We start from the raw sequence: 21,680 nt of genomic DNA, 5'->3' as shown, positions 1-21,680 counted from the left end.
CATGGCCCCCCTTCGACCCTGGGCTCGTGGGGGACGGATGAGAGCCACTGTCTCACCATGGCGGATGGAGAGGGGAGAAGAAGTGCAGGTCCGCCATGGAAGCGCCACTGCCCATGATGGCCGCAGGGCCAGCGCCACGAGGCAAGATGGATGCCAGCCCAGCGCCACAGCACAGGGTGGTCACCAGCTCCACGCCACGACGCCAGACGGTTGCCAGCCCAGCGCCAATGCCCAAGATGGCCGCTGAGACATTGTTGGATTACTTTTCCATGTTGAACCAGATCTTAGAGATGCCCAGGAGTGTTCTACATCACGGCTGCTGAGCCAGGCCAATGCCCAAGATGGCCACCAGCCAGCACCACAGCACAAGATGGCCGCCCAGCCAGAGCCATTGCACAAGAGGACTGCCATCCCAGGCCCCACTGCACAGAGGTGGGCCGCCAGCCCAGCGCCCACAGCACGAGATGGCCGAATCTACACCGGTGTCGCCAGACAAGAGGGCCGACTCAACGCCTGAGTCTCTGGACAAGGTACTGCCGACTCGGCGTCATAGAGGGCAGAGGAGGAGACGGACCGACATCGAACGTTCCTCAAGGCCCAGGAGGCCGTTCCCGAGCAGGCCGCTGCCATCCCGGAGGCCGTTCCTGAGCAGGCCCGCTGCCGGCCCGGAGGAGGTTCCCGAGCAGAGCCCGCTGCCGGCCCGGAGGAGGGGCACCCGAGGCAGAGGCTGATACGGTGCCCGAGGCGGTTCCTGAAGCCGTTCCTGAAAGCGGTGCCCGATGCTGTTCCGGAGGCCGAGGCGGTGCCCGATGCCGTTCCGGATGCCGAGGCGGTGCCCGATGCCGAGGCGGTTCCTGAGGCCATTCCCGAGGCAGTGCTCGATCCGGAGGCCGAGGCGGTGCCCGAGGCTGAGGCGGTGCCCGATGCCGTTCCGGAGGCCGAGGCAGTGCCCGATGCTGTTGCCCCAGTTCCGGAGGCCGAGGCGGTGCCCGATGCTGTTCCGGAGGCCGAGGCAGTGCCCGATGCTGAGGCGGTGCCGATGCTGTTCCGGAGGCCGAGGTGGGTGCCCGATGCAGAGGCCGAGGCCGTTCCAAGGCAGGTGCCCGATGCCGTTCCGGAGGCCGTGACCGAGGCCGTTCCCGATGCGGGGCCCAAGACCATTCCCGATGTGGTGGCCGGTCCCGATGCGGTGCCCAAGGCGGGGTCCGAGGCCATTCCCGAGGCGGTGCCCGATGCTGTTCCGGAGGCCGAGGCGGTGCCCGATGCCGAGGCGGTGCCCAATGTCGTTCCGGAGGCCGAGGCGGTTCCCGATGCAGGGCCCGAGGCCATTCCCGAGGCGGTGGCCATTCCCGATGCGGTGCCCAAGGCCGAGGTGGTGCCCGAGGCGGGGGTCCGAGACCATTCCTGAGGCAGTGCCCGAGGCTTTTTCAGATGCGGTGCCCCGAGATGGTTCCCAAAGCCGAGGCACTTCATGTCTCCACAGACCGTCCAGAGCACCTTCACGTCTCCACAGGCCGTCCAGACCACCTTCATGTCTCCACAGGCCGTCCAGAGCACCTTCACGTCTCCACAGGGGCCCCAGAATGGCAGGGACCGTCCTGGTCCGCTCAAATGGCGGGTTCCTCCCTGGCCGTCTGCACAACCTGAACTGACGGATCCTCCGTGGCCACCTGAACTGCCTGGTCCCTTGTGGACTGATCCACCTTCCGGGTCAACCCTGGGCCCCTGAACTGACTGATCCACCTTGGCTACCGGTGGAGCAATCGTTTCCTGTCCCTGTTCCCCTACATGGGCCTGGCCCTCCATCCCTCCCCCTGTTCTACCTCCACCAGTCCCCCTCCCTCCTGGTCTTTGGTTGTGTTGTTGTTGTTGTTACAAAAGATCTTCAAATTGTTTCCACTTCCTGTCCCTGACGTCTTGGAGTGTCTGGTAGCCACTCCGTAGAGGGGGGGTTATGTCACAGTGTCTGGGTGGTGTTCCCTGGGTAACCACTAGATGACATCCTTCCCCACGGTGTCGGTCACTTCCTGAACTACATTCCCCACGATCCCTGTCTCCTCATTGCACTCAGCTGTCACTGGTAAGTAATCATTGCACGCAGTCAATTCCCCATTAGCGTTTGTCATGTCCCTGTGTATTTATACCGGTCTGTCTTAGTATGTGTCACGGAGTCCTTGTTTATTCTCGTCCGTCTCTTGTCGTGCTCTAGTCTTGTGTCCTTGTTTGTTTATGTTGGATATGTTCGGTACTGACCCCCTGCCTGGACTGTTTATTCTTTGGATTGCCCCTAAATAAAGACGTACTCACATTTGAATCTCTCACTGTGTCTCCCTGTATCCCGGACGTGACATGGGGTGCCCTTAGAACAAGTGTCCCAGCATGTTGTTGTCACGAAGTTGCCTCCAATGCGGGCTGGGGCGCTATGTGCAATGGGCAGGCAGCCTCAGGGTTCTGGACAGGACTTCGACGACTGCTTTTGCCACATCAATTGTATGGAGTTGCTGGCAGTGCATCTAGCCTTGCGGCAGTTCTGGCTGCTGCTGCTGTACAAGCACGTGTTGGTCCGCACCAGAGAAACATTACAGCTGTTTCATACATCAACTGACAGGGTGGTCTACGACAGGGCGGTCTACGACAGGCATGTCACAACTCGCCCGTCATCACCTCCTCTGGAGTCAGACATGGCTCAAGTTGCTGTGTGCCATCCATATTCAAGGGGGAGCTCAATCGTGCAGCCGATGCCCTTTCACAACATCTCACTTTCCCTGGAGAATGGCGACTCCATCCCCAGGCAGTTCAGCTGATTTGGAGTTGATTCGGGGAAGCTCAAGTCAACCTGTTTGCTTCCCACGAGTTCTCCCACTGCCAGCTGTACTATTCCCTGACCCAGGCCCCTCTTGGCATGGATGCACTGGCACACAGCTGGCCACGGGCTCTGCACAAGTATGTGTTTCCCCCAGTGAGCCTCCTCACACAGGCACGTGCAAGATCAGGTAGGATGAGGAACAGATCCTGCTGGACAGCCCTTCCCTGCCCACCAGGACCTGGTTTCCGGAACTCATGTTCCTCGCGACAGCCCTTCCCTGGTGCATCCCCCATGTCCAGATCTTTGGAACCTCCACATGTGGCTCCTCCTAAGTGATCTGTCACCAGTGGTCATAGACTCTATCACTCAGGCTAGAGCTCCCTCTACCTATGCACTGACTGATTGAAGTGGGACTCTGTTCACAAATTGGTTTTCTTCTCACCGAGGAAGACCCCTGTAGATGCTCAATTAGAGTCGTGCTTTCTTTCCTGTTAGAAAGATTGAAGCGTAGGCTGTCACCCTCCACCTTGAAAAGTGTATGTTGCTGCTATTGCAGCACATCACGATGCAGTTGACGGCCAGTCCCTGGGGGAAGCATGACCTGATCATTAGGTTCCTGAGGGGTGCCAGAAGGTAAATCCTCCTAGGAGACCCCTAATACCCTAATAGGATCTCTCTCTTGTCCTGGCTGGACTTCAGAGGTGTCTCTTTGAGCCACTCTAAAATCATTCAAGAGCTAAAGTCAGCTCTCCTGATCGCACTCACTTCCATCAAAAAGGGTCGGGGACTTCCAAGCATTTTTGGTAATTGAAGTGTGCTCCCTTCCAAGATCAGGTGGTGGACCTGCAAAACATGCCCTCGGAAGATACAGATCCAGCCTTGGCGTTGATGTGTCCCGTAAGAGCTGTACGCGTATACGTGGACCGCACCCAGAGCTTCAGAAGCTCTGAGCAGCTCGTGTGTATGAGGTCAGCAGAAAAGGGAAGGCTGTCTCCAAGCAGAGGCTGGCCCACTGGATAGTAGATGCCATTGCCTTGGCGTACCAATCCCTCTCTGGCGGACATCTGTCGAGCTGTGGGGACGGGCGACACCTAAACACCTTCACAAGGTTTTACAACCTTCATGGAGAGCCGGTTTCTTCCTGTGTGTTGGGTAACAAGGTAATCGGTAGGAAGATCTGGCTCAGTGTCTGACTTGCTGCGCCATTCCCTTCACACTGGGATGTGTGCGCGCCTTCTTCTCCCAGTAGAGTAAATAACAGTAACCTGTGCACAGTTGTGATTCATTTATTAATTTGCATTATAATGTTTTTCAGATATCAAAAGATATTTTTTTTTTTCCAATTACATGTGTTTTTGTAATTAAAAAACATTATTTTAATGTTGAGATATTATTCTAAAATGTGTTATTACTTTCAAGATATATAAATGAATGTCAATTCAGTCTACCCGTATGTGGTCCAAATGCCAACTGCACAAATCAGTTGGGAAGTTACAAATGCTCAGTCTGGAGGGATTCACTGCAAACAAACTCAAATCTCACCCATCAGCATCAATAATACATGCACAGGTATATTCTATATTTAGATATTTGTATAACATGAAGTTTTGCTCACATGCCTGTTATTGTAAATTTCAGGCACCACAAAGAATAAGAATAGATTAAATAGATATCACAAACAGTAGCTTCAATACTATATATATATATATATAGATTCATTTTTTATTAATATGTATATTCATTTTTATTTTCAGATTTTTAATTCATATGTGTATGACATTATTTTTATGAAATTATACTCTAAATAAGAAACTAAAACTGCCGGTAGGTGGCAGTAAATTTCATTTATTCATTAATCAATCAGAAACTAAAAAACACAAAATAAACACAACAATGAAGAAAATGAAATGGCTCTCTTTATGAATGGCACCTTGAATCATTGGTTCACCCCACTGTATCTATAATAGAGAACTGGATTGCTAATGATGTCATAAAAGTGAGGCCCTGGCACCTCCAAATTGGCATTTCCCTAGTATTCTCATACATTCAATGAATTAATGGGAAGGAAATTGTACAACTTTAATGAGAAAACATTATCTAAAGAGTCAGGGTTTTTAATATGAAGTTTCACTGTACATTCTTACAACACAAATGTCTTGAGCATGTAGTAGCCTAAATTGTTTAATGTCGGGAATTTCCCCTCTGTATTAAAACAGTTACGTATCATATTAACTACAGTAGTGAATCATCAGATGAAAACAGACGGACAAGATCCTTAACATTATGTATTACCAAATGATTAATTCTCAAATCTTAATAAATATTTATGCTTTTTATTAAAGCATGTACTTAAATTGCCTTGGACATTCACCGTTTATATAATTTGATGTTTTTAATAATTTTATTGGTACAGTAGGCCTAACTACAAACGTTTCAACAATGATTTCGCTAACAGCATGCATTTTGAAGCAGTTAATGATTTAAAAACGTTGATTAAATTAATAAATAATTAAACATACATAACATTTTACTCCTATGGAAACTGAAATGCTAAGTAAAAATACTATAGAATTTGCGCGATCTTGAGGAGTCTGAAATACATGTTACTCAATCAGGACAAATGTTACACAATCATAACATTCATTCAGAGAAAACATAACGCTGACAAATTATGGTACGGACTTAAAGACACAAGCTTTATTTCCAAGATGATGACTGGTAATATTACTGTATATTCAAATCAATTTCTGATACTAATAACAGATATATGTTAATTTTTAATATTTCCTACATTTATTACATAAGCAACAAATTTTTGCCGTCAGTGTTGGAAATGTGCAGCAGACACACCCACCTAAATGACTTTAATATATTGCTTATCCTGCTTGAAAAGACCATAAACCATTGCAGAGGTGTGTGAAGTAACAATTACATTTACTTACACATATCCTAAAAACCAATCCTATGTGACTGATATACATCAGATCGGGTGACGTTTAGGTCAAGGTTTTAGCTGTCAGTCAATTTATGCTCTCTGCCGGTAGGGAATTGTAAGATGGCTGCTCGAACACTTCCGGTAGGCTTCCTTACCGCCGAATGGCAGTTTAGAACAAATAAGAATCAAGCATCAGTCAGCCACCGGTAACTCATGCAACAGTAAGGATATAGAAAATACATAACACCGTAACACCAGTTTGAAAGAGGTGTTATGCAGGGTTGTAGACGATGGCAAGGTTGACGTGGTGGATCCAGGTGAAGATAAGGTTTTATTGACTAAATAAAGTAAACAAAAAACCACAGTTTACACACAGGAAACACAGAGGCTGGAGCCAACACTAGGGAACCAAGGCAAGAGCATCTACAGGAGAGACAACTGACAAAGAACAAGACAAACACAGGGGTATACATACACAAGGTAACAATGATAACAAGCAGGGGAGCTAAAGATTAACTATGGCAATTAAAGAGGGGACCCTAGATCAGCAAACTAGGAAAACAGTGGAACCCAAAGGCAAACAGGAAGTAAGCACAGAAGAAACAATAGCAATACAAAAACAACTTAAACTTATAAGTCCTTAAACATAAGGACAGGGGAAACACAAACATGGGATTTTGACTAGTGTTGTTCTCGCTTTACATATCTTTACTCTGAACTTCAATAATATGTTTTAAGATTTTTTATTTCAGATTTTAAATGAATGTCTCAACTCATCGTTGGTGTGTGGGCCGAATGCTAACTGTTACACTTACAAATGGAAACTATTCATGCTCTTGTTGGGAAGCGGATATACCCACCCCCCCCCCCTGACTACAAGGATGAAATGAGACATAAATTACGTAAACCCATGCAGAGGTGTGGATTTAATTTATTTGGGTTATTCATGTTTTTCCAGATATCAAAACATATTTTTTTTCCAATTACATTTGGTTTTGTATAAGAACATTATGGTCCTGGTTTCCCCAGACAGGGCCTTAGACCTAAAACAGGATTAGGCCATAAAAAGGCACTGATATAATTTTAAGATCAGTCAGAGCAAGTTACTTTCAGTTGAAACAGATCAGACTTAGATTTTAGTCTGGGATAGGTTTAAACCTTGTCTGTGAAACCGGGGGTTTTTAATGTTAAGATATTATTCTTAAATTTGTATTTACTGATATAAATTTGTTATTTGACAGATATAAATGAATGTCTGTTCAGTCCATCTGTATGTGGGTCCAAATGGGAGAGTGCACAAAATAAGAGGGAAGTCAGTTGTTCGTCGGATGGATGACAACTGACAACAAACATCACATCTCACCATCAGCATCAATACACATCTGTACTACGGTACATTCACTTTATTTAGTATATTTGTGTTAACATGAAGGTTTTGGCTCACATGCCAGTTATTGTAACTGTCAGACACCACAAAGGCATAAGGATAGATGACGCTAGATATTACACAAAAAGTAGCTTCAGAAATATATTGTTTTCTTTTGTTTCATGTTCTTTTTTTCACCTTTTTCTTTTTAACTTTTGGGTGTGGCCCGACCTGCTATCTGTTCCAATTTCAATGGAAAAACTATTCATGCTTGTATTGGGAAGGAGTATAATGCTAATAAAAAAATGACAGAATCTATTTACTCGCAATAATCCATGGATAGGTGCACTTCTTTTATGTTGCATAATTATATTTTTCAGTTTTTTTTAAACATCCTTTTTCTCAATTTCCCACAAAAAGGATACAGTCCATTTTTCATTATGAAAATTTACAAAGTTTCATTTCAAAGTCATGTCAGTCTTTCTTCAATTCCAGTTATCACCACCAACAACACCTCCAACAAGAACAACACAAACAACAACAGGTATAGCCCAGTAAAACGGAAATCTGAGATACAGGGCACAAACAAAACTGTGTGAAGATTGTTGAGATTAGTATGAGAACGGTTCCTAAAACATATCCATTCAATGCACACTTTGTTTATTTGCCACAAAGAAAGAGCTGCGGTTAGGATCTCAAATGCCCTGTCGGCAGCTGGTCTATAAATATAATAAAAACAAAAAACCAAAAAAAAAAAAAAAAAAAACAAGTAGCAAACCTAAGCAAAACATGGGCTGTCTTCGTTCATCACTTAATACATTGAGATGATTACATATGCGAGATCTTTCATTATGTAAAATGTCTTGCTAATTTGGTTCTGCAAAACAAGGTTAAGTGGATGGTATTAAAATATAGCTGATAAATGTTGATATATTGCGGTTGACATGTTTAATTGGCAAGGGAAAGATTTATCAGTACTCAAAAACCGATCAGAATATAGTGCTTGGCTGGCGGCAAGACAGCACTGTAATGACATCATGTAATTGAGATCAAGAAAACAGCCTAGCAAGTAAAATGACATAAGAGATCTAGTAGATAATAATAAAAAAAAAAAAAAGAAATTTTGCATTTGCAGTTTGTATTTTTCAGTGCCCAAAAAGTAGGACCGGATTTGTTATATGTGACAGCATTAATGAAATTTTTCGTATAATCCATAATACATTATCTTAAGACGGGTTGGATTTCACTTCAAAAATGAAAAATTCTGTCATTAATTACTCCCTCATGTCGTTCCAAACCCATAAGATCTCTGTTCATTATCAAAACACAAATTAAGATATTTTTGATGCATTCTGACAGCTCTCTGACCCTCCCATAGACAGCAAAAGTCCTTGCATGATCGACATCCAGAGAGAGAAATGTGGAGATGGGGTAAAAATATTCACATGTGTGACATCAGGAGTTCAACCCGTAATTTTTAGAACCTATGAGGGAATACTTTTTTTGTGTGCGAGAAAAAAAAAAAATAACTTTCGACACCACGAAAATGATGTCTAAATGTCTATATTTGTGTGCAACTAAACTATATAACCATTTTTTTTTTTTGTGTCAGTGACAATGCATTCCCTATTTTGTCATAAGTCATATCAGTTTATTTACATTTTTTTTAGTTTCTGGAATTATAGAGTCAAAGACATAAAATACATCAAAATCAATGTATTATTTTGGATGTTTGAGAAAACTTTCATTATAGTTCTATAATCCTTTTGCTATTATCCAGTTTGATTTCATATTTTTCATATTCATTATTTTTGTTGTACTGATATTTTTGTTCAATGAGTGTCAAGAACAGCATGGACGAATGCTGTTAATCTAAATCTAAATGCTGCACAAAAATATATGACTGAATTAAGATATTTTTGTGTTAGTTTGGGGGATTTTTTTCAGCAAAAGAAATTACCTTATACAACACATGTGAAAATATATATAATAAAGGGAATCTTTTTTGTTAAATTTTATTGTATGTATGATGAGATAACTTGGGGGGCACCAATGTTCATCTAATACATCCCTCATAACTGGATCTTGTATCTATATAAATGATAATGGATTTTGCATTAGTATAGGTTTTAGGACTGAGGGACTGGTACTTTATATCCTGGTATTGATGCAATGGCCTGCATAAATGTACACTTGTTTTACAGTTCATTGGGAATGCTAATGAAAATAGCTCAGACTTTTTGAAAGCTGCTAAAGTCTTGCGCGGAAGGCTAATAGCAGCAGTTACAATGATTTATCTCTGGGCCGAGATTAAGTCAACAGTGTGAGTATTTTGTGTTTCAAAGTTAGTGAAAAAAGTTGATTTTTTGATGATTTGTGAATGTCACCCATAAAATACAATGACAAAAAGCTTTATCCAGCATGCATGAAAAAGACCAAAACAGGCATGTTTTTCTTTTTCTTTTTTCACTCAGCTCTTATGTGACAAGTGGGCCACAAAACCAGATGTGAGTATTGATTTTTCGAGAGGTGAGAGTTATGCCATCATACAGAGAAACTGAATAAGTAAGCTTTCCATTGATGTATGGTTTATTAGGATCGGACAATATTTGACGAAGTACAGCTATTTGAAAATCTGGTTTTTATGGTCCAGAGTTCCACTATACTATTTAACACTCTATGGCATCCATTTAACAGTCAGAAACTTGGTTAAATATAGTATCCAATAGTAACCTCTTACAGCAAAGCCTTGTAGAAGAGGTTTGATCCTCACTCTGGCATAACATATTGATGTCATATTACAATAACTTAATTTAATTTTTTATTACTGTAACATTTTCAAGCATACATTGGGTATTTTTTGCTTTTTTTACAGATTAATACAAGTTATTCTAATAAGTTAACTTGGCTACAGTAATTGGTTCTAAAAAGTCTCACAGCTTCAGGTATGATCTACCATTTAAATTTTTACTTTTTTTTTCACACAAAGTTTCCATTATTTACTGCTTTTAAAAATACAATATATAAATGTGTATCTTCACACACTGGTGTGGTTTGTGTTTAAGCTCCACCATGGTAGCCTGAAGGCCAGTGTGCCATAGCAGTTACCTGGCCAAGTACAGCGTCAGTAGCCACTGACTTTGGAGCAACAAACACACACAAGTTTCCTGACTCTCTAAGAAGGGCTGGGAATGGTAGCTAGAAGATGCTTTTGCTCAAATTAGTGAAAGTGCATAATCTAATGCTTTTTTGTTTCTTGAGACCCAGCTCATATTTATTGTTCGTTTTTGGGTTTTGTTTGTTGTTGGGTGATATGAGGTTGTATGGTTTCTATTTACAGATCAAACATTTTCACAACAGATCCAGTTATATCCTCCTCTGCAAAAGGTAGACCTAAACTGTATACAATAGACTTTGCAGGGGAAATAAAAGGGGGGTGGATAAAAAGACCCTGCTCTGACAACACAAGATATTCCAAAACAACAAAACTCCACTGTGAAAAGCTATGACTGACGTGGGGGTGCCAGGGATTTATTGTCTTTGCCTGTGACAAAGTGCCGACTGCTGTTTGGGAGGGTTTTTAAAAGGGGCCTGGAGCAAAATTCACTTTTACATGGTTTTTTTCAGAAATGTTTTTTACATTGTGGATACCAGGGCCATTTTGCTGGGGGGTGCGGGCTAGGGAGTTTTGTTTTTCGAGTATATCATTTTTTGATAACAACATTATCTTTTAAAAAGTGAACCCGGGAAAGGGTCATGTGAAAAAGGGTTTTTGAAAGGAAAAAAGGGTTGTTTTTTAAACCCAAAACCCTGAGTTTTTAACCCAAGTATGTTAAAAGCTTTTTCATAAAAACCTAAAAGAGTCTCCTACTTGTGGAAAAGGGGCATCCGATCCCCCCTTTTAAAAAAGGAGACTGCATAAAACTGTGCCTTTTTTAATTTAAGTATATCAGATGCACTAGAATAGGATTATGTAATATTTTTATAGGAACAATATGTGTAAAGATGTTCTCCCATACCCTTTAAGTTAATTATAAAACCCAAATTAACCAATCGAAATTAAAGTGTTAAATGTCATAAAAACATCCACAAACTATTACATAAATTATATTAGTTTTTTTTTTTTTTTTTTAACGGGGGAAAAATATTCTGCATAACAAAGGAATACAATCCCATCTTTCGGGGCAAAAATCTTATTAAACAAACCCCCAATTTTTATCGTGGGTGATAAATCCGTGTTTTTCCCCAGTAGGGCAGCGTTTTCAATAAAATTTCTTTTTGATGGGCTTCAACTTGAGTGGGTCCGGGGGAACATAAAAATTTTCAGGTTGTCAAACAAACACGGTCTTTTTTTAAAAGTTAAGGGGTCGTTTTTTAACCCTTCGTTAATTCTCCTTTTTTACTGTTTTTGAAAAAATTTTTCTTTTTTTACTAATCGGGATCTGACAGTATCACTAAACTATCTACTCAAGTGGAAAAGTTACAGATCAAACCTTTCATTCTCAAGGTCTGCCACAACTACAGAATTACATGTATAGCTATAGCAGTGCACTGGAAAAGCACAAAAAAGTGATTTCAGTTTCTCAGTTTTCAGTTTCGAGTGCTTTTTTGTTTCCCTTTTTCCGTAAATTTATGTTTTTTAGGTCAAAAACTTTTCTTTGGTCTTATACATCTGATTACGGTTGGGCTGACTGGTCTTTTGTTTTGTCTTTTGGGCCCCTAGTTATTTCGATGCTTCTGATACTGTGCAAGTACTTGAGGGGTATTTTCAAGTCCCCATTTTTAAATTGTAATGTGATGTTCTTTCGTTCTAGAAAACATTAAATGCATCTGTTTTTTAATTTTAAAAAAATAAATCAGAATAGACTGTAAATGAAAAAACTTGGATTTGGAAAAACAAATGAAGAAAAAGGAGTCTGTGGAAAAGGTTTAAAAAGGCCCTTTAATTACAATGTGAATAAAGGGTTTTTGGGAAACAGAAAAGGACAACTGTGTACTTGAATTTCGAAAACCTTAAAAAATTGAGGAAAGTATTGATCATATTTCTCTACAATGACGGGCCATTTTAAAGATTTCTATTTTTTAAAATTTTTTGTATTTTAAAATTAGCCCTTGGTGTGGAGGGATTCAGGGTTTATGGTAACCTCATCTTCCCACATCGAGATAATTTTAACATAACCCAGCTGCTGCTACTGTCCAAACAATTTTTTAAAGCTTTTTAAAATTGCTGACTGTCCCAATATTCCATAAAAATCCAGTTAGGGGGGTTGTATATTAAATTTAAGCTTTTATGTATATTCAGTGTAAATTTTTTATGTTTTTTGATTGAATGAATTTGATAAGAAGATAATATCAAATTTAAAGATTAGAACAGTGTTGATTCATATACAATTTAATTATTTAATTTATATTTTAATTTTATTTATATTATATTATATTAATTAAATTGGCGATATTTCTTTAATTACATAAAAATTTTTATATTTTTTATGTTTGTCTTAATTAGATTACCCAATATCTTATATATCTTTTTTCCCACTTTTTATGGGTTAAATGTTATAATAAAAGCATCATTTTTATTAAATTTTCCCAGATTTTCCCTAAACACAGTGGACTTATTGATCAGGAAATGTCTATACGGGAACAACTGAACACAGGCAAAAAAACGGAACACCACATTAAACTTCTAGCGCTATAAGAAATAAGGGGGGCCGTCTCACAATGTTTTTGCGATTAATAAAATTTGATGAATAAACTAAAATTTAAAAAACTCATTTAATCACATATCACTCCCAAACTCAAAGGAGTTGGATACCACAAGTTCCTCTAGAACCCATAACCATCAAAATCTTCAAACTCTTGAAAAAAGTCCTCCTTTAAAAGGTACTTGCACAGGAAATCAGTGGCGCTAAATGGAGCGTGGTTTTGTTAAGGTTAATAAACTTTAAAAACATTTCTTTTACATTTGACATTATGATCAGTCTTTGGGAAACCCTCATGGTTTTGGAACTTCATTCCAACACAGGGGATTCCCTGGATTGAAGTAAAGGGGAAAGAACCGGCAAGATTACAGGAATGTAACCCCAAAACCCCCTTTTCAATACTAATTCCCCTTTTTCTTTCCCAATTATCGATCCCTTAGCCTATATAATTAAATTTGGTGAGCTATTTTATGGCCAGTTGATTTTTGCCTGATTATTTAGACTATCGCATGGAAGTCAGTAAAAAAGAAACCCTCCCATGTGCGACATGTCCCTAGCAACATTGCCCGTGTCCCTTGATGAAAAATCTGTTTTACTTGGAGCTGCAATGAGAACAGAACAAACCCCAGTGGGCGTGCAGTCCAGGGTTTTCTTCATGCACTTTTTTACTTGGCTCTTTTTTTTGGGTGTTAAAGTTTGCGATGTTTTCTTTTACCGTACTCATGGTCTTGTCTCAAATGTCAAAGGGCCAAATGATGGTCATTGCCTTCATATCCGGTTATGGTGCACCTTTGCTCATAGCATCATTATGTTGCCTCAACAGCTGGACCTCAAAAAATTTATTTCCCAAAAAAAATGCATTTTGGGTGAACTGGTCAATCAAAAGGCCCCGCCATTTTGATTCCCCTCTCACTATTGAGTCTAACCTTATGGTTTTGATGTGGGTTTGTACAAGATGTTGAGGGGGAAGTTGGTGGGAACCCCAACCCAAAGGCTTTTTTTCCCGGTGGTCATTGCCAGATGTGGGCCTTTTGATCCTTCTTGGTCAACATGGGGTGGAAGGGCCATGGATCACAAGATTTAGGGATTCATGTGGGGTTTGCCTCCTCAATTCATGCAGGGATCACTTTCTTTTCATTAATATCAAATATTACTAAGGTAAATTTTGTGTAAACCCCATTTTTTTTTTTCATTTCCTAAAGCTGCACATTGATTTATAATGCCATGTTTTAATTAAAATTGAATCACTTTGAATCTACCTGTAAAATTTCTTTAATAGGGATTCTTTATCTTGGTGTTGGAACGCTTTTGACAGCAAGGTTGAGTTTCTTTCTGTTGATTTACAAAAGCTTAAATAAAAACTTAAAAGTTGTGTCTTTGTTTTTAATCTAAGTTGGCATTTAAAAATAATTTTAAAACCCCCATACATTACAAATTTGACAACACCTATCACCCTGAAGGGGTTAAATTTTTACAGTCATTTCTGTTATGTGGGTACATTATCCCGCTTTTTAACGGCGCCCACCCAAAAACTAACAGGGAAAAATTTTATTTGAATTTATATTATTTTAAAATTTTTCCCGATATTGTTGTTTAAAAAAAATATTCCCTACAGTGCAATTGACCTACTGTAGAACAAATTTAACACTGCAAAAAACCCACAGTAAAATTAAGAGGCAACTGAAGTTTTCTGAGTCATTTTGCATTACAGTCGATCAAATGAATCGTGAGAAGTGAATTTTGTGTCCATGTGTATGAAGAAAACGGAGTTCCTGATTGTTATGAGAACCATAAATCGAGCACTGCTTTCCAGATAGGTGGGATGATTATAAAGCGTTTGGAATGCCAGAGCAACAGTGATAAATTAGGAAAATTGTGGATCGCTGTATGCGCGGCTTACAAATCAAAATCAAGTATCTGATAGCCGTGCAATAAAAGCAGACATTTGAGAGATTTTACATTTTCTTGATATTAAGTAGATATCTAATTGATTACCAGTTCGTGAGTCACTACCAGGGAAAACCAGTTGCTACATAAAACTTACTTCCGGCCAGTACCAATGTAAATGCCATTCTAACACAGTGCACACTTATATGAGCTCGTGTAACTAATGTTCAGCTTCTAACCCTTGCTAAATATTTTTTACATTGACTCTATTTGATTTATTTGGACTGATATCTCCTTACAGAGGACCAATGCAGGAAACATCATCCACAATCTGGACGGCCTTTCCCAAGGATGGGAAGAATGGGAGTAAGTACTACTGACGATAACATCTAATTCTCTTTAGTAAATATTTTCAATAAGAAGAATTCTAAATATTCTTGCTTTGCTAAATTGAAATTATGTCTTTCGCTACACATATCTGAATGTAACGGATCATGATAGTTACCATGCGTATAACATACATCTATAACTATTTGCAGATGTGTACAATGTGTCGGAAGCCAAACAATTCAGCAGTTACAGGCAGCTTCAAATGGCTCATATACTGTTAATAACACCTAAAGGGACACTCCAAAGGCAGTAAGTAGGTTTAGTAGTTTTCTTTTATTGTTTTAGGGGAGGAAATGTTTTCTTTGTTCTGAGATTGATTAGTCTAAAAAATATAAGGTAATCTAAATAATTTCTGTACATTATATGTAATATACGGTTTATCCAGTAATGACTTTTTTTTTTAATTTTTATACGTGAAAAAATTGGGTACTTTTCACAACTTCAGTAGCTTTGCGGTTTGTTTGTTAAGTGAAAATGGTTTTATATCAGATATTTTAAATGTGTAATGGCATTGTTTCCAGTTGGTTTAAATACACTGTTTTTTTATTTTTTATTTTTTTTGCTCAGGTTCTGATGAATGCCAATGTTTAGCACCACCAAATGACTTATATTATACCCAATAATCACCAATAAGTAAATGCTTCCTTTATTATTGTATTTTACTTAAGTAAGCTTGAGCAACTCATTTATTAATAATAAATGCTAGTTCAATGGTTCTCTTGCCTTCATTGAACAACACAGTTAAAGTACAGGGTAGTAGGGTCGACGTTTAGGTTGTAACATCAGCCTAACACCAACTTTCCCCAGTAATTTGGGCTAGCACAAGCCTTAGACCAAACCAGTGTTCGTGTCCGAAATCTTCCTCTGAGAATAGGCTGTGGGACAAGGCACATGAGCAGAAGTGCCCCCACATTATGCTGCTCTCTGAAGCAGCAAGAAGAGATCCGAGGCGGGAACTCAGGTTTGTCCAGTTGAGGTGGGGTTTTGTAGAGCTTCATGGGGAATTGTTCCAGTCAGTGGTTGTGGATTAAAACAGTAGGAGACACCATTTGGGACAAATAAAGTACACCGTACCAAGGCGCCTGAGAACCGTAAGACAGCAACAAGTGAATCGGGGATTAAATCATCTGTCACAACATTGTATGGTGGCAGTTCGGATTAAAAGGTTGGAACCATTCAAGAATGCTGAGGTGCACAAAGGAACGATGTGTTCCAATAAACATCTGTTAACGTATCAAAAATATGTCACCAAAACATGACAAATTGCGCTCATAAAAACCATATATCGTCTTGTTTATTAAGACTTGTTAACTTCGAGGGAACACTGCAAGATTACAAACGCTGTGTACAACTTAAAAGATGCGGCATGTAGTTATATTGACTATAATAAGCATAAAAAATTCTACAATTTCATATATTTGCAGATTATTTAGGGAATATGGAAGCGAGCAAACAAGCTGGGTCAAAGGATTGCAGATTCAACCCAACCTAAAAAGTCGTATAATGACCAGAGGTGTATTAAAACATGGATAAATCCACTCATCAACTGTTAGTCTCATTTCCTTCCAATGTCCGTTGCGCTCATTGCCTGTGGCGTGGGGTTTCCCTCATTCTGGACAACGAGCTTGAGCGACGAAACCAGGCTGGAGGATAAGGTCACTGCCATTGCAACCACTAGCTGTCGATAAAACTGCGGGGGCAGCTGACATACCTTTTTGAAATGTTTTCCTTTAGAAGTATAGCACAGTGTAGCTCTAGGCAGACAGCGGGGGCAGCTGACATACCTTTTTGAAATGTTTTCCTTTAGAGTTGTTTTTAGTGTGATTCTGTAGAAGGCTCAGCCAGAGGGTATTCAGCCAGTGTGGAAGAAAGACAACAGTGTAAAGCAGAGAAGAAATTCAGATTCGGTTACAGAAGTGCAATCTAAAAATACACAGAGAAAGACAACAGTGTAAAGCAAGGCAAAACATTTGTTGTGCTATTACTTTTTTTTTCTCTGTATTCTTTGTGTTGTTTTTATGTATTATTAATTTTATTTTATTTTTAGATACAAATTTATCCATTTTAAAAATTTGGTCTCCTAATGAAATCAAGTCATAAAAGCTTATGCACTGAAATCAATCTTTTAAAATTAACTCAAATGAAAATATAATAGTTTCCAACAAAACATTGCATTTTTATTTATTGTGTTACCACCTCAGGGGTTGCCAGTTTAAAAACACAGAGAGAACAGAGTCCCGACAACCAGGGAGATGCCGAATAAAAACCAACTTTATTTTCTTGAATGGCAAATATTGAGGGGAAGACAAGGTCAAAACATAAACAAAAACAAACCTGATTTTAGCAGCTCTACCTGACCTCACACAAAAATAAAGAACACAAAATAAAAACAAGTTAAGCTTGACCTAACCTCCATCACAACATAAAAAATGTGAAAATGATATACCAAATAAATGGGGCATCAATCCACCTATGTCCCTTAATTGGCAAAGTGTATTTACAAGCTTATTTACAAAGGGGGTATTTACAAAGTCTTGCAGTGAATACAAATGAAAATCGGAATCCAAGTCGTAGTCAAACAGGCACAGTTTCACTACACTCAATAGGCAGCCGTGGCCTAATGGTTAGAGAGTTGGACTTGTAACCCAAAAGGTACCGACAGGGATTGTAGGTGAGGGGGAGTGAATGTCCAGCACTCTCTTCTACCCTCAATACAACAACTAAGGTGAGACCCTTGTGCAAGGCACCGAAACCCCCAACTGCTCCCCGCAGCACATGGCTTCCCACTGTTCCCAGGTGTGTTCACGGTGTGTTGTGTGTTCACTACTCGCTGCTGTGTGTGTGCACTTGGATGGGTTAACTGCAGAGCAACAAATTCAGAGTATGGTATACTATACTTGAACTACATGTTACATCACTCATATATCTCTCTGGTTACAACACTCTTTTCACAATCAAATGACGATTCTCAACGAACAATGGCAGAGAAAAACACAATCAATCAGAATGAAGGCAAAACACAATGGCACAAAACCAGTAAGGCATTAAGGTGCTTAGCAGGAAAACAATCACCACCACCGGCTAGTTGATGACACACCAACACACCCCTCTGGAGCACAAACGTGTTTATACACAGACAGAGAGATCATATAAACACAAGGATAGTTGAAATAATCATATCTCAGGGACACACCAATTAAATTATTATTTATTTAGTCAAATAAGATGCTGCAACAACAGAACTGTATAATATTCAAACATGGATGAAAATGTTAAACTTGGCTGTCTGATATTCCTTAAAATAAAAGATTCTAGGTCCAGTGTGGTTTACTTGTGGATCAAGAAGCAAAGTTGTGAATGACTTGAGGGATGAATACATTTTTCACCATATGTTTTTGGTGGGAATGTTCACCGGGGTGGGTGACCTCGGATGACCAGCCACCCCTAACTTAGACCCCCACCGTGAGGAGCCGACACCACAGCGTCCGCAAACAGATGGACACGCAGACAAGAAGGTAACTTCAACAGGGATAACAATCTTTATTGAGCACAATATATACAGTGAGCACAAAGCGTGAAATAGACTTCAGTGTCCTCCCTAGGTCTTACTTTCAGCTACGGATGGTACTGATCGTACGTCAGTTCGCCCTGACGGAGCGACCTTCACCAATAGGGCGGCTCTCTTCAAGACTCGGGCAGTGAGGTCTACAGGTAAGGATACTTCTCAGTCAAGGATACTTGCGTCAATACACAGTAGTGAGACAGTGGTTTTAAAAAGGCGTTACTTCACCAGCATGCTGCATTCTTTAGGACTCCGTCGGTGATTAGAAGGTCAGGGTTCTTCGCAGTACCAGAATACTTTCGTCAGGGCACATTAGAGAAAGAGTAATTTAAAAAAGCTTGCTCTCAGCAATGCTGCATTACTTTCAGACTCAGACGGTACGTAGGGAGGTAAGAAGTCTCTCAGTACAGAATGCTGGCGTCGGTGCACGCGAGTGAGTGCGACAGTGGCTTAAAAAGCTTACTTCACCAGCTATGCTGCGATACTTCCAGGACTCAGACGCGTACGTAGACAGGTAAGGGATTCTTAGCAGTACAGAATACTTTCGTCGGGGCACATTAGAGAAAGAGTGATTTAAAAGCTTACTTCAGCGATGCTGCGTACTTCCAGACTCACACAGTAAGTAGGGAGGTAAGAAATCTTCTCAATACAGAATACTGGTGTCGGTGCTACGCGAGTGAGACAGTGGCTTAAAAGTTACTTCACCAGCTATGCTGCATTACTTCCAGGACTCAGACGGTAAGTAGACAGGTAAGGGATTATTTCGCAGTTCAGAACACTTCGTCGGGGCACTTAGAGGAAAGAGTGATTTAAAAAGCTTACTTCCTCAGCGATGCTGCGTACTTCCAGACTCAGACGGTACCTAGGGAGGTAAGAAGTCTTCTCAGTACAGGATACTGGCGTCGGTGCACGTGAGTGAGACGTGGCTTAAAAAGCTTACTTCACCGCGATGCTGCATACTTCCAGGACGGTAAGTAGACAGGGTAAGGTGTTTCCCTCAGCAATATGTTCCTCCTTCCCTAGGGCCTGCAAACAGAGAGAGTGGTTAAGAGGGAGATCTCAGCGCGCAGTATAGTACTCAGAAGCTCAGACCACCCAAGAGAGGATAGCGCAAGAAGATACCTCACCAGCTCAGGCGTATCACTCCTGGGATTCTAATGGAGAGCAGGTATCATAACTTTTCACAAAAAAACGTGTAAGCAGGGTTGGGACTACTTCTCAGCAAAGCACACCACCACTCGTGATCACCACAAATCCCCAGCAATGAATTCAATGTGTAACAATAAGGCAAATAGCACTGCAATTCACTCACACGGTAAGGCTGATCAGAGGTCTCAATCCATTTGTTACACTCCCGTGCGGGATATTCAATCTCAATTCCTCTTCAGCACACTTTCCCTGAAAACACATAGCTTCCCTAACAGTCAGATTTACATTCACTGTATCCTCTTTCAAGCTTTTCGAAGGTTTGTAAAGATGAAATCAATTCACTTATCTTTCTCTCTCCACTTCACAGCGCAGATCAATCGATAATCAGTCCAGCAAGATTCCCACAGACGACGAACTCTGTTCCAGCAGACTTCAATAGAAAAAACCTTTTCCCGGAGACTTCAACAGGAAACACTTTCACACCCCAAATTACTTCCCTGGGCAAGCTTGTGCCCAAACTGCTCTCAAACACAAAGACCCACCGCGCCCCGAACTTCTCTGGAAGAGCCCTTTTATCTTTTGCTTGTAAAGCAGGAAGCCTAGTGTGCACGCCGTCCTCTCTCTCCTCGCACCTGCAGTGCATTAGCGCCATAGACAGTAATAGAAATGGACACTTCCGTTTCTGGACGCGCAGACTAAAAAACTAAGCTTGATGACGACAGCAACCTGTCTGACAGATGTAAATCTTCTAGTAGCTGTGCGTGCAAACTGCCGTCGTTAATCTGCAGAGACGGCGAGCTTGAGCGGGGAGTTCTTTGGCGTGAAGTGAGCAGGAGTAAGTATTCTGATGAATTATTTTGTATAGTATTTTACAAGTAACGCCAGTACGCCATATTAAGTTAATGCATACTATTAAGAAGTTATGTAAAATTATGTTCAAGAACTGATATGAATTCATACCCCAATAGTTATTAACGGCCCAGGGATCGAATATTTTAAATATAATTAATTTTTGATGCACATGATGTTGTATAACGTTAATGGGCGAAGCCGAATATAACCACAAAATGGCGTTAACTGTTACTCTACACATCTACATCGCAAGAGAACAATGGAAGAATCACAGTCATATAAAAAAAGTTATTCAGTAAATCGCTTGGACAAAAGCGTCTGCTTTGGCCTGTTAAAATAACATATAGATAATAAATGGACAATAACGAATGTCACCAATAACATCTATAACTAATGGTTGCCCTTTCATTTTTCTTTCTCATAGGTTTAAAAATACAAACTTTTCTTCGGCTAACACCAGAAAAAGAAGAATTTATTTTAATGAAGTAGTATAAATTAAATTAAAGTTTCGTGGATAAAAGCTACTTCATATGTATTCACCTTGCCACATACCGAAAATTATTTCCCAATTCCCCAAAACCGTTGTTGAAATATTTTGGTCCCGTTGCTTTTATGGACTCAATATCTATGGGCTTCTTCTTGACGTTCCCCACGATTGCCTGCGAGCTTCTCCTCCTGTCTGTACGGTAATTTCTCTACTGTGCGGACAGAGAGTCGAGTGGTTTATGACGCAATCGTTAGCCTCTATTTTTACAAAAAACTGTTTCCTACGGGGCCATAATGTAACATAGAAGGTAATGAGCCCTTTATATATTGTCGTGTATCTTTAGAACATAAATAATGGACAATGGAGTCTTTAAACTCCTCAGATGTAAAGTTATTCGCTGTCAAAGTGACGCCCCAAAATGAATGGGGAGCTCAATGGATGCTAACGCAAGTGAAGTTCTGCTACAAGATGGTCGGCACGCGGACCGACTTCAACTTCCGGTCGACTTCCTTCCCGCCCGATTAGCGCTAATCAGGCCGGACCC

Source organism: Cyprinus carpio, chromosome A20 (genome assembly GCF_018340385.1).
Source record: "Cyprinus carpio isolate SPL01 chromosome A20, ASM1834038v1, whole genome shotgun sequence".
In the NCBI taxonomy this organism is placed as follows: domain Eukaryota; kingdom Metazoa; phylum Chordata; class Actinopteri; order Cypriniformes; family Cyprinidae; genus Cyprinus; species Cyprinus carpio.
The sequence above is the reverse complement of the archived record's forward strand: the minus strand, read 5'-3'. Positions refer to the sequence as shown.